This window comes from Myxine glutinosa, chromosome 3 (assembly GCF_964187855.1).
Source record: "Myxine glutinosa chromosome 3, kmMyxGlut1.1, whole genome shotgun sequence".
Classification (NCBI taxonomy): domain Eukaryota; kingdom Metazoa; phylum Chordata; class Myxini; order Myxiniformes; family Myxinidae; genus Myxine; species Myxine glutinosa.
The window spans coordinates 10,410,546-10,423,909 of NC_136263.1; the positions used below are offsets into that span (position 1 = coordinate 10,410,546).

Below are 13,364 nucleotides of genomic sequence, written 5' to 3' on the forward strand. Positions count from 1 at the left end.
AAGATCATGGCAGATAGAGTGAGACCCAATAGCTTGAGTGACAGAACTTCTTGGAGAGGATGGTTGAGAAAGTAGAAGGGAGGGTCTTCAGGGTGTTTTGGGGTCTTCGTGGGATTTTTAGGCCTTTTGGGAAATATTTGTCTTTGGTGTCTTTTGGATCATCGTGGTCTTTTGAGTCTTTGGGGTCTTTTGGGTCCTCTGGGTCTTTAAGGGTCGTTGAGGTATATTGGGACTTGTATATTGGGACTTTGGAATCTTTAGAGTATTTGGGCCTTTTGGGGGTATTTTGGGTATTTGGGGTCTTTCTGATCATCGGGGTATTTTGAGTATTTTGGGTCTTGGTGGTCTTTTGGGGCTTTGTGGATTTTTGGGACTTTGGGTCTTCAGGGTATTTAAGAGTATTTGGCGTATTTTAGCTATTTTGAGTCCTCGGGGTCTTTTAGCTATTTTGGGTCTTCTGGTTATTTTAGGTATTTAAGGGTCTTCAGGATATTTTGGGTCTTTGTGGTCTTTTGGGTCTTTGTTATTTTGGGTCCTTAGGGTGTTTTCGGTCTTCAGGGTATTTTGGTGTCTTCAGGGTATTTTGGGTATACGAGGTATTTGGGTCGTCTGTGTCTTTAAGGTCTTCAGGTTAGTGTGTGTGTGTGTGTGTGTGTGTGTGTGTGTGTGTGTGTGTGTGTGTGTGTGTGTGTGTGTGTGTGTGTGTGTGTGTGTGTGTGTGTGTGTGTGTGTTGTTTGCACAGGTGTGTTCGTTAGTTCAATTGACTGTTAAACAAAACAGGGATTTACGTCACGCACTAAACCCTTCCTATTGACACTGGGAATCCGATGACGCTAATACGCTGATCTAGTGACACCGTCACCATTAAAATGACGTTCAATTACATCATTTATTGTTGTACCTTGACCACCATCGTTCATTACCTGTAACACAACGCCCTTCTTGAAAACTTTGGAAACACGAGAAGTTCATATAAATTCTTACCTTTATGCCCCTTCCCCCCGAAACCGCTCCTCCTCCACCCTCTACGCTCCCCACCCTCCCTCTCTTGTTGCTCCGCCCACTCCCTCAATGCGTGCATCCAGATCAGCCACGCCCACCAGCCATGCCTCACACGGATTGGAACGAAAGCTTCCGGCAAGTACCTGTATCACCTGTTTGGGAAGAGAGTAAACACCCAAATACCGCCCCCAAGGCATCCAAACAGTCAGTTCGCTGAACGACATCTCGGTCTCGTAACGAGCGACATGATTTGCTGAAACAAGTACTTCTGATGGAAAGACAAACCAGTTGAGTATCGAGTTTCTACCTTCGCGTTTCTCCATTTACCTGGCTCGGTTCGAAAACCGATGTCGATCTGATTTATGAGAACATTCGACATTGAGTTGTTAGTTTGTGATTTACAGGTTATTGACACAGCACAGGTGAGGCTGTTCATGCCGGCTGAACTTTAAGCCGTAGGGTAGAGTAAGCTCTAGAGTAGGGTAAGCTGCAGAGTAGAGTAAGCTGTAGAGTAGGGTAGAGTAAGCTGTTATAGTGTAAATTAAGCTGTGGAGTAGGGTAAGCTGTAGGGTAGAATAAAGTAGAGGAGAGTAAGCTGTAAAGAGTGTAGGGTAAAGTAAGCTGTAGAGTAAGCTGTAGGGTAGAGTAAGTTGTAAAGTGGAGTAGTGTAAGCTGTAAAGTATGTAGAGTAAGCTGAAAAGTATGGTAACGATGTGGAGTATAGTAAGCTGTAAAGTAGAGAAGAGTAAGCTGTAGAGTCGAGTAAAGTAAGCTGTAGAGTCGAGTAAAGTAAGCTGTAGAGTCGAGTAAAGTAAGCTGTAGAGTATAGTAAGCTGTAGAGTATAGTAAGCTGTAGAGTATAGTAAGCTGTATATTTTCTCCGTGTTGATTAGAGATCGACATTACATGATGTTTTTGCTCTTGAATAGATTTCGATAAACTTCTCTTCTGGTTTCCTTTCGATTCATTCGTTGCCATAATTGGTAAACTTTGTGAAGATTTGTGTTTAGGTTTGTTTGTTTTTACCACCCAGGTCTTGTACACACTGATCGATGTTTTTGCTTTCTTGGTGTTGACCAATTATTCAACACGGTGTTTATTAGACAATTCAAACTTTCCATTATTCTCATTGTGATTGGATTATTGACGTCATAATCGCTATAATATGCTTCATTGAAATGTTGGAATAACTTAATTGGGTGTTGTTCTGTTTGAACTTCTATTGGTGAGGTTCTATTACTCACTTATCCATATACCTATTGATTAAAGACTAAAGATTGAGGGGTTTTACGAAACTAACCTCCAACCCCATCCCCCACCCTCCCGGTTCCAATCCCCCATCCGCCAGCCCTCACAACCCCACCCCCACCTTCACGGTTCCCAGCCCCCTCCACCAGCCCCTCAAACCGCACCCCCACCTTCCCGGTACCTTACCCCCCACCCCCTCTGCCAGCCTTCACAACCCCTACCCCCACCTTCCCGGTTCTTAGCCCCCTCCACCAGTCCCCCTCCACCAGTCCCCCTCCACCAGTCCCCCTCCACCAGTCCCCCTCCACCAGTCGCCCTCCACCAGTCGCCCTCCACCAGTCGCCCTCCACCAGTCGCCCTCCACCAGTCGCCCTCCACCAGTCGCCCTCCACCAGTCCCCCTCCACAAGCCCCCCTGCACCAGATCCCCTCAAACCGCACCCCCACCTTCCTGGTTCCTAGCCCCCAAACGCCAGCCTTCACAACCCCCATCCCCACCTTCCCGGTTCTTAGCCCCCTCCACCAGTCCCCCTCCACCAGTCCCCCTCCACCAGTCCCCCTCCACCAGTCCCCCTCCACCAGTCTCCCTCCACCAGTCTCCCTCCACCAGTCTCCCTCCACCAGTCCCCCTCCACCAGTCCCCCTCCACCAGTCCCCCTCCACCAGTCCCCCTCCACCAGTCTCCCTCCACCAGTCTCCCTCCACCAGTCTCCCTCCACCAGTCTCCCTCCACCAGTCTCCCTCCACCAGTCTCCCTCCACCAGTCTCCCTCCACCAGTCTCCCTCCACCAGTCTCCCTCCACCAGTCTCCCTCCACCAGTCTCCCTCCACCAGTCTCCCTCCACCAGTCTCCCTCCACCAGTCTCCCTCCACCAGTCTCCCTCCACCAGTCTCCCTGCACCAGTCTCCCTGCACCAGTCTCCCTGCACCAGTCTCCCTCCACCAGTCTCCCTCCACCAGTCTCCCTCCACCAGTCTCCCTCCACCAGTCTCCCTCCACCAGTCTCCCTCCACCAGTCTCCCTCCACCAGTCTCCCTCCACCAGTCTCCCTCCACCAGTCTCCCTCCACCAGTCTCCCTCCACCAGTCTCCCTCCACCAGTCTCCCTCCACCAGTCCCCCTCCACCAGTCTCCCTCCACCAGTCTCCCTCCACCAGTCTCCCTCCACCAGTCTCCCTCCACCAGTCTCCCTCCACCAGTCTCCCTCCACCAGTCTCCCTCCACCAGTCTCCCTCCACCAGTCTCCCTCCACCAGTCTCCCTCCACCAGTCTCCCTCCACCAGTCTCCCTCCACCAGTCTCCCTCCACCAGTCTCCCTCCACCAGTCTCCCTCCACCAGTCTCCCTCCACCAGTCTCCCTCCACCAGTCTCCCTCCACCAGTCTCCCTCCACCAGTCTCCCTCCACCAGTCTCCCTCCACCAGTCTCCCTCCACCAGTCTCCCTCCACCAGTCTCCCTCCACCAGTCTCCCTCCACCAGTCTCCCTCCACCAGTCTCCCTCCACCAGTCTCCCTCCACCAGTCTCCCTCCACCAGTCTCCCTCCACCAGTCTCCCTCCACCAGTCTCCCTCCACCAGTCTCCCTCCACCAGTCTCCCTCCACCAGTCTCCCTCCACCAGTCTCCCTCCACCAGTCTCCCTCCACCAGTCTCCCTCCACCAGTCTCCCTCCACCAGTCTCCCTCCACCAGTCTCCCTCCACCAGTCTCCCTCCACCAGTCTCCCTCCACCAGTCTCCCTCCACCAGTCTCCCTCCACCAGTCTCCCTCCACCAGTCTCCCTCCACCAGTCTCCCTCCACCAGTCTCCCTCCACCAGTCCCCCTCCACCAGTCCCCCTCCACCAGTCCCCCTCCACCAGTCCCCCTCCACCAGTCCCCCTCCACCAGTCCCCCTCCACCAGCCCCCCTCCACAAGATCCCCTCAAACCGCACCCCCACCTTCCCGGTTCCTAGCCCCCAAACGCCAGCCTTCACAACCCCCATCCCCACCTTCCCGGTTCTTAGCCCCCTCCACCAGTCCCCCTCCACCAGTCCCCCTCCACCAGTCCCCCTCCACCAGTCCCCCTCCACCAGTCCCCCTCCACCAGCCCCCCTGCACCAGATCCCCTCAAACCGCACCCCCACCTTCCCGGTTCCTAGCCCCCAAACGCCAGCCTTCACAACCCCCATCCCCACCTTCCCGGTTCTTAGCCCCCTCCACCAGTCCCCCTCCACCAGTCCCCCTCCACCAGTCCCCCTCCACCAGTCCCCCTCCACCAGTCTCCCTCCACCAGTCTCCCTCCACCAGTCCCCCTCCACCAGCCCCCCTCCACAAGCCCCCCTGCACCAGATCCCCTCAAACAGCACCCCCACCTTCCCGGTTCCTAGCCCCCAAACGCCAGCCTTCACAACCCCCATCCCCACCTTCCCGGTTCCTAGCCCCCTCCACCAGCCCCCCTCAAACCGCACCCCCACATTATTGGTTCCTATCCCCCAGTCCCCTCCACCAACCCCTCTCAACTACATCCCCACCTTCCCGGCTCTTAGCCCCCCGTCAACCCCTAACCCCCACCCTGTTTTGTTCCCTCATCTTCTCCCTAGTCGTCATTAAACGCACTCTTCCAATACCTTAATGTGTACATGTCCTCCTGGAACATAATGTACTGCCTGCACTTTTTATGGACAAAAATATCCACCGGTACAAGAAATACAAGGAGCTTGGAAATCGGAGATTTGTCCCATCGTGCCTGTGCTTTATTCCCACACACCATTAATTTAATATATCAGTTTATTTATTTGTGTATTAGGCAAAGGAGCTGACAGGATGGCCTAGACGTACACACACTCACCTCCAAGCTGTCTGGTTTGGGTTCGAATCCCGACCCGGTATGTTCGAAACACCGGGATGATAAACGTGCAGGTGTTTCACCAGGTGATTCTCGGATTACCGTTAAACTGGCTGTCCTGTCTTCCAGCATTAGTTGGTGGATGTTAAAGATTCCACGGTGTCCTTCATGAAGAGTCGTTGAGCTATCTTCAACATCAGGGCCAAATTACAAAGTCCTATATATATATATATATATACCTGTATAAAAATGAACCCCCACCCACACCAGGGATACCTGTCAGTCGTGCACAATATCCTTGCACCCCTCTATCTCCAAGCTCCTTTCGGTACCTTGTTTAATTCCATTTAAACCTATTACATGATTATATGATCTCGTGCTGTGTGAAAATCCGCTCCACGAAGCATGTGGAATAATAACCGCGGCTTCACCTGAGCAAAATACAGAATATGTAAACGACGACCAATCCATTCATTTGGGGAAGAACTCTTACAAATGCAAAAGGATTTTGGTGAACAGGAGGATGAATCAAGTCCAGGACTTGGAAAAAGAAACTGTATTTTGAAATGATTTGGAATGTTTCAACTTCATTAAACGTCCGCCATTTTCTTGGATAACTCTTCTCTCAAGTCTTTGAAAGTTTGAAATCGCTTTTAAAATTTCCTCGGACATGGACTGAAACGCTCCTTCCCACTCGAGTCCGAATCCAACATTCCCTTCGTCATTGAATATTATCGCGAGTGTCGTCCTGTTCGTTTACCTCCAGCATGTCTCGAGGAGACGACATGAGCACCTTGATCCGCTCCTAATCTCGAGGCCAGAGGGAACGTGAACCTCGTGAGGATGCCGCTTTGCTTCTTGCAAAAACTTATAAGCCGAGGTCTTTGACACGTTCACCAGACCAGGTACCGCCATGTTGAATTTTTTTGGGGGAGATTCTCTGCATGTTCCAAACACTGCCTCCCACGTGTGCCATTTAGGCCTGAGGCTCAGGCGTTAGAAATGGGGAGCATGATCGATGGCATTACGATGAGTTTTATAAACAGTGGGTTTTAGTTTGTGCTGATTCATTTGTGCCTCATTCTTGCCTGAAACCAACAGTACAACACGTAAGAATCAGGAACACAAAATCTGAATCGAGGCCGAGAGTTCAAAGAAAACTTTATCCGAAAAGTTTCTGAAAAACCTGAATCTATCAGTCTTGCCTGGAACGGTTTACGTTTTGTATCCCACTGATAGGCCGGATCTGGATTCACACCTGAACCACAAACCTAATCGATTCGTCCTTGTCACACTCAAACTGTCCACGTTTTATCATAAGTCGTCCACAACGTTTTGAAATATCATGCTATATGTGGTTTTTTCCCCCCATCTTCATATCAATGGTGAGGGATCACTGAAAAAAAATTCTCAGATCCAGATCCGGGTCTTCACCAAAATCTAAACATTTCGTCCTTGTCACATTCCCAACATCTCCACCAAATTATGTCCAAATCCATCCACAACGTTTTGAGACATCTTGTTCATAAACAAACAAACAGACAGAGGAGTGAAAACATAAACTCCATCCACCTTTGGTGATGGACGCAATTAGTTATCCTGGTGGGAATGGTGGAGGAAATCTTGGATCACTGGGTTCTGGGAACGGAAGAGGAAAGTTCGGATCACTGGGTCCTGGGGACGGAAGAGGAAATCTCAGATCTCTGGGTTCTGGGAACGGAAGAGGAAAGTTCGGAACACTGGGTTCTGGGAATTGAAGAGGAAAGTTCGGATCACTGAGTTCTGGGAATGGAATAGGAAATCTCGGATAACTGTGTTCTGGGAATGGAATAGGAAATCTCGGATAACTGTGTTCTGGGAATTGAAGAGGAAATCCCGGATAACTGGGTTCTGGGAACAGAAGAGGAAATCTCGGATCACTGGGTTCTGGGAACGGAAGAGGAAAGTTCGGATCACTGTGTTCTGGGAATTGAAGAGGAAAGTTCGGATCACTGGGTTCTGGGAATGGAAGAGGAAAGTTCGGATCGCTGGATCCTGGGGACGGAAGAGGAAATCTCAGATCTCTGGGTTCTGGGAACGGAAGAGGAAAGTTCGGAACACTGGGTTCTGGGAATTGAAGAGGAAAGTTCGGATCACTGAGTTCTGGGAATGGAAGAGGAAAGGCTGGATCCTGGAAACGGAAGAGGAAATCTCGGATCTCTGGGTTCTGGGAACGGAAGAGGAAAGTTCGGAACACTGGGTTCTGGGAATTGAAGAGGAAAGTTCGCATCACTGGGTTCTGGGAATGGAATAGGAAATCTCGGATAACTGTGTTCTGGGAATGGAATAGGAAATATCGGATAACTGTGTTCTGGGAATTGAAGAGGAAATCTCGGATAACTGGGTTCTGGGAATGGAAGAGGAAAGTTAGGATCACTGGGTTCTGGGAACGGAAGAGGAAATCTCGGATCACTGGGTTCTGGGAACGGAAGAGGAAATCTCGGATCACTGGGTTCTGGGAACGGAAGAGGAAAGTTCGGATCACTGTGTTCTTGGAATGGAAGAGGAAGGTTCGGATCACTGGGTTCTGGGAATGGAATAGGAAATCTCGGATGACTGTGTTCTGGGAATTGAAGAGGAAGTCTCGGATAACTGGGTTCTGGGAATGGAAGAGGAAAGTTCGGATCACTGGGTTCTGGGAATGGAAGAGGAAAGTTCGGATCACTGGGTTCTGGGAATGGAATAGGAAATCTCGGATGACTGTGTTCTGGGAATTGAAGAGGAAATCTCGGATAACTGGGTTCTGGGAATGGAAGAGGAAAGTTCGGAACACTGGGTTCTGGGAATTGAAGAAGAAAGTTCGCATCACTGGGTTCTGGGAATGGAATAGGAAATCTCGGATAACTGTGTTCTGGGAATGGAATAGGAAATATCGGATAACTGTGTTCTGGGAATTGAAGAGGAAATCTCGGATAACTGGGTTCTGGGAATGGAAGAGGAAAGTTCGGATCACTGGGTTCTGGGAATGGAAGAGGAAAGTTCGGATCACTGTGTTCTGGGAATTGAAGAGGAAAGTTCGGATCACTGGGTTCTGGGAACGGAAGAGGAAATCTCGGATCACTGGGTTCTGGGAACGGAAGAGGAAAGTTCGGATCACTGTGTTCTTGGAATGGAAGAGGAAGGTTCGGATCACTGGGTTCTGGGAATGGAATAGGAAATCTCGGATGACTGTGTTCTGGGAATTGAAGAGGAAATCTCGGATAACTGGGTTCTGGGAATGGAAGAGGAAAGTTCGGATCACTTGGTTCTAGGAATGGAAGAGGAAATCTCGGATCACTAGATTTTGGGAATGGAAGTGGAAAGTTTGGATCACTGGATTCTGGGAACGGAAGAGGAAAGTTCGGATCACTGTGTTCTTGGAATGGAAGAGGAAAGTTCGGATCACTTGGTTCTAGGAATTGAAGAGGAAGTCTCGGATGACTGTGTTCTGGGAATTGAAGAGGAAAGTTTGGATCACTGGATTCTGGGAACGGAAGAGGAAAGTTCGGATCACTGTGTTCTTGGAATGGAAGAGGAAAGTTCGGATCACTTGGTTCTAGGAATGGAAGAGGAAATCTCGGATCACTAGATTTTGGGAATGGAAGAGGAAATCTCGGATCACTGGGTTCTGGGAACGGAAGAGGAAAGTTCGGATCACTGTGTTCTTGGAATGGAAGAGGAAAGTTCGGATCACTTGGTTCTAGGAATTGAAGAGGAAGTCTCGGATGACTGTGTTCTGGGAATTGAAGAGGAAAGTTTGGATCACTGGTTTCTGGGAATGGAAGAGGAAAGTTCGGATCACTTGGTTCTAGGAATGGAAGAGGAAATCTCGGATCACTAGATTTTGGGAATGGAAGTGGAAAGTTTGGATCACTGGATTCTGGGAATGGAAGAGGAAAGTTTGGATCACTGGTTTCTGGGAATGGAAGAGGAAAGTTCGGATCCCTGGGTTCTGGGAATGGGATAGGAAATCTCGGATAACTGGATTCTGGGAATGGAAGAGGAAAGTTTGGATCACTGGTTTCTGGGAATGGAAGAGGAAAGTTCGGATCCCTGGGTTCTGGGAATGGGATAGGAAATCTCGGATCACTTGGTTCTAGGAATGGAAGAGGAAATCTCGGATCACTGGGTTCTGGGAATTGAAGAGGAAAGCGCGGATCACTGGGTTCTGGGAACGGAAGAGGAAATCTCGGATGTCTGGGTTGTGGGAATGGAAGAGGAAAGTTTGGATCACTGGGTCCTGGGAACAGAAGAGAAACGCTCCGGATCACTGGTTTCCATTCTGTACTGTTCGAGCACAGTGTTAACTTCACCCCCAGAGTACCACGTACAATGATGTATATCACAATTTATCCCCTTTCATAATGTGGAAAGATTTGAGTACTTGCAGATAAAAGGAAGTATTAGGAAATCACTTGTATCCACTGGCAATGTCCAATTAAATAGCCTCGCAGCTTCTCTGGAATTGCAATGAAAAACTTTACAAGGGCAACAACATCGCAAGTAATTACGTTGAAAAACAACAGCTTGTCATAACCAGACATTGTTAATCATTCCACGAGGCATATTAGTACAAAGTCAATTTTACTCCAGATCCATTGCTTGCTTGTAATTGTGTTTACAGTTGCTGCTCAATGGAAGTGATGTTTCTGTTCACATATAATGGTGTTGAACCATCAGTGTTGAAATGAACGTTTAAGTGCCGTTGGTAATGAGAATCGGTTGAGTGTGGCCATATGCCGGGATGGATGGAGCAGGGTTAGCAGCTGTCTGTCAAGGTGTGGCTACTTCCATTGGAATGAAAGAGGTCCATAAAGTCATGTGACCCTGAGATTCTTGGAACTGTATCGTTCTTGTTGTCGCTCCTACGAGGAGGGGAACCGGCAGTACTTGGGAACATCGTGGAGCTTGTCATTTCCTGGGATGGGTGGAGCAGGGTTAGCAGCTGTCTGTCAAGGTGTGGTTGCGTTCATTGGTTGAAGGAACCCCATAAGGTCATGCCACCTTGACGTTCTTGGAATCCTAACTTGCTTGTCACTTATCCAACAATTGCGGGATCCCGGGGTGCTTTGGGATAGCATGGAATGTATTGGGATATCCCCTCGTGCAGGCTGATCTCGTCTTGGCTAATACTGTATAGTTTTAATAAATTGATTCAAAACAGGTTTTTCTATTCATCGTGCTTTTGAGTTCAATACTGGAGTGGGAATTTCCTGGAATGGTTGCAGTATTCGAATTTTGAGGAAATTGTGAAGGTTTCGAGGGTTTCGGGAGATGCGAAACCATTGCCAGCTTTGATGATGACGTCATGTTACACCTGACGTCTCCTGTTACTCTGCATTCATTGCACACGTATGAATTATGTGAAATGTAAAAGAGCACGTGTTGTCACTACCTTTTGTGGTTTCTTTGGGTTGCTCAGGCATTTGCAAATGGAACCGTCGAAGCATTTTTTGTTCCATCTCCCTCGTGTAAGGCCGACAGATTTGTACATTCTTGTCTGTGGATTACAGTTAAAACTGCGGATAAACTTTGAAGGTGATGTGGAAAGGTGCTTGCTTGCTGTGTCGTATTTCTGTTCAGCACTCGTGCGATACTTAGTTGTTTTTTTAACCCTTTAAATATTTGATCTCTATTCCCTCCACCACTGACCATGCATGGAGGTTATGATTTCACCCCTGTCTTTGTCTGTCTGTCTGTAGGATAACTCGAACAGTTATGGACAGATTCAGACAAAACTTGGTGGACAGGTTGGGTGTATGCCAAGGATGAATCGATTCGATTTTGATGAAGATACGAATCTGGATCCGGATACCAGAATTATTTAATTTTTGAGTGATGAGGACGATATTTCAAAAAGTTGTGGACGAGTTGGTTAGATAACAAGAACAAGCCGATACGATTTTGGTTCAGGTCTGCATCCAGATCCGGCCTGTAGGTGGGATGCAAATCATAAACTGTTCAGCCTGGCAGAGGTATGCTCTCCACCGAGTTGTCTTCTTATGGTAAGCCTACTAGTCACCTTAAACGTCACTTCCTGTTCTCATTGCTTTAGACATGTCACCTCGTATGGTGTTGATGACGGTGACAAACTAGAACGGCACTCAGTAAAGCGCACACCTCCACCAGGCTGAATGTTTGATTTGTATCCCACTGATAGGTCGGATCTGAATTTGGACCTGAACCAAAACCTAATCTGCTTATTCTTGTCACCAAACCAACTCGTCCACCAAATTTAGTCATAACTCGTCCATAACTTTTTTTAATATCAATATATATATCGCTTTTCACCCGGTCTCTCAATGGTGAAGAACCACTTAAAATTAAATAATTATCGTATCCGAATCCATATCGAGATCTTCACCAAAATCGAATTTATTTGTCCTTGTCTCACACCCAACCTGTCCAGCAAGTTTCGTTCAAATCTGTCTATAACTTTTTGAGATGTCCTGCTATATGTCGGTTTTGGCCCGATCTCCCAATGGTGAAGAATCACTTAGAAATTATACTAGCCGGATCTGGATCCGGATCTTCACCAAAATTGAATCGATTCTTCCTTGTGACACACACAACGTCTCCATCAAGTTTCGTCCAAATGCATTCATAACTTTTTGAGATAGGCCTAAAACCAACAATAGCAGGTTATCTCCCAATGGTGAAGAATCCCTGAAGAATTAAATAATTATCATATCCGAATCCATATTCAGATCTTCACCAAAATCGGATCGAATCGTCCTTGTCACACACACAACCTGTCCACAAAGTTTCGTCCCAAATCTGTCGACAACTTTTTGAGATATCCTGCTATGCATCGTTTTTGGCCCGATCTCCCAATGGTGAAGAATCGCTTAAAATTAAATAAATCTCGTATCCGAATCCATATTGAGATCTTCACCAAAATCGAATTTATTTGTCCTTGTCTCACACCCAACCTGTCCACCAAGTTTCGTCCCAAATCCGTCCACAACTTTTTGAGACATTTTGTTCACAAACAGACAGACAGGGGTGAAAACATATCCTCCCATCCACCTTTGGTGGCGGAGGTAATTTAAATGATTTATTACCGGTTTAACTTTTCCAAGTTGACATGACCCTTGCACACTTCCTGTATTTAGGAGTGACCTGGGGAGACCGCTCCTGTTTCGCGCATTACTCGCGGCCTGCGGACAATTGGTCCATTGTTTCTATCCTTGTACAGATCGTCTGTCTTTGCGTTTATATGTTACATTTGTTCAGTTTCCTTCATTCAAATTGGTGAACCACTTTTCAGACTGAGCCAAAGGCCTTGAATCCTGAATGTTTGTTGTTGTTTAGCTGTATGATGATGATGATGATGACGATGATGCCTGAAGGGCGACACAGCTTGCATGAGCATAACCTTAAGGCCTATAGTTCATTTATTTAATTTTGTCAAGCTTGCACTATGTAGTTTAGACTTGGGGCCGAAGTTTGTTTGTTTTAAAACTTTATCCTAATGTTGATTCTTATTTTGATAACTTATGTTTCTCAACAAAAGAAGCACGAGTCGAAGACAGGAGCTTTAAAATGCTTCCTTCAACACTCGGAGACACTTTGTGGTGGTGTTGATTGTGGATGTTATTGTTGTTGACCTTTGAGTTATCTGTCTCCCTTTCTTGCCTTGTTATGCCTTGTTATGCCTTGTTATGCCTTGTTATGCCTTGTTATGCCATGTTATGCCATGTTATGCCATGTTATGCCATGTTATGCCATGTTATGCCATGTTATGCCTTGTTATGCCAGGTTATGCCATGTTATGCCATGTTATGCCATGTTATGCCATGTTATGCCATGTTATGCCATGTTATGCCTTGTTATGCCATGTTATGCCTTGTTATGCCTTGTTATGTCATTTTATGCCATGTTATGCCATGTTATGCCATGTTATGCCTTGTTATGCCTTGTTATGCCTTGTTATGCCTTGTTATGCCTTGTTATGCCTTGTTATGCCTTGTTATGCCTTGTTATGCCTTATGCATTATGCCTTGTTATGCCTTGTTATGCCATGTTATGCCATGTTATGCCATGTTATGCCATGTTATGCCTTGTTATGCCTTGTTATGCCTTGTTATGCCTTGTTATGCCTTGTTATGCATTGTTATGCCTTGTTATGCCTTGTTATGCCATGTTATGCCTTGTTATGCCATGTTATGCCATGTTATGCCTTGTTATGCCTTGTTATGCCTTGTTATGCCTTGTTATGCCTTGTTATGCCATGTTATGCCTTGTTATGCCATGTTATGCCTTGTTATAAAA

General features: G+C 47.5%; 1 protein-coding gene across 2 annotated transcripts in view; it reads left to right on the top strand.

Moving 5' to 3' along the window:
• The first annotated feature begins 1,158 nt into the window (after positions 1 to 1,158).
• The window catches only part of LOC137423808 (uncharacterized), a 152,573-nt gene continuing 140,367 nt past the window's right edge, over positions 1,159 to 13,364 (top strand). Inside the window, exon 1 of one of the 2 annotated variants that reach the window (XM_068111328.2) lies at positions 1,159 to 1,290. The gene's annotated coding sequence lies outside the window, so the exon portion shown is untranslated. Of the gene's footprint in view, positions 1,426 to 13,364 lie in introns of both variants that reach the window. The other variant, XM_078773717.1, reaches the window with a different exon arrangement.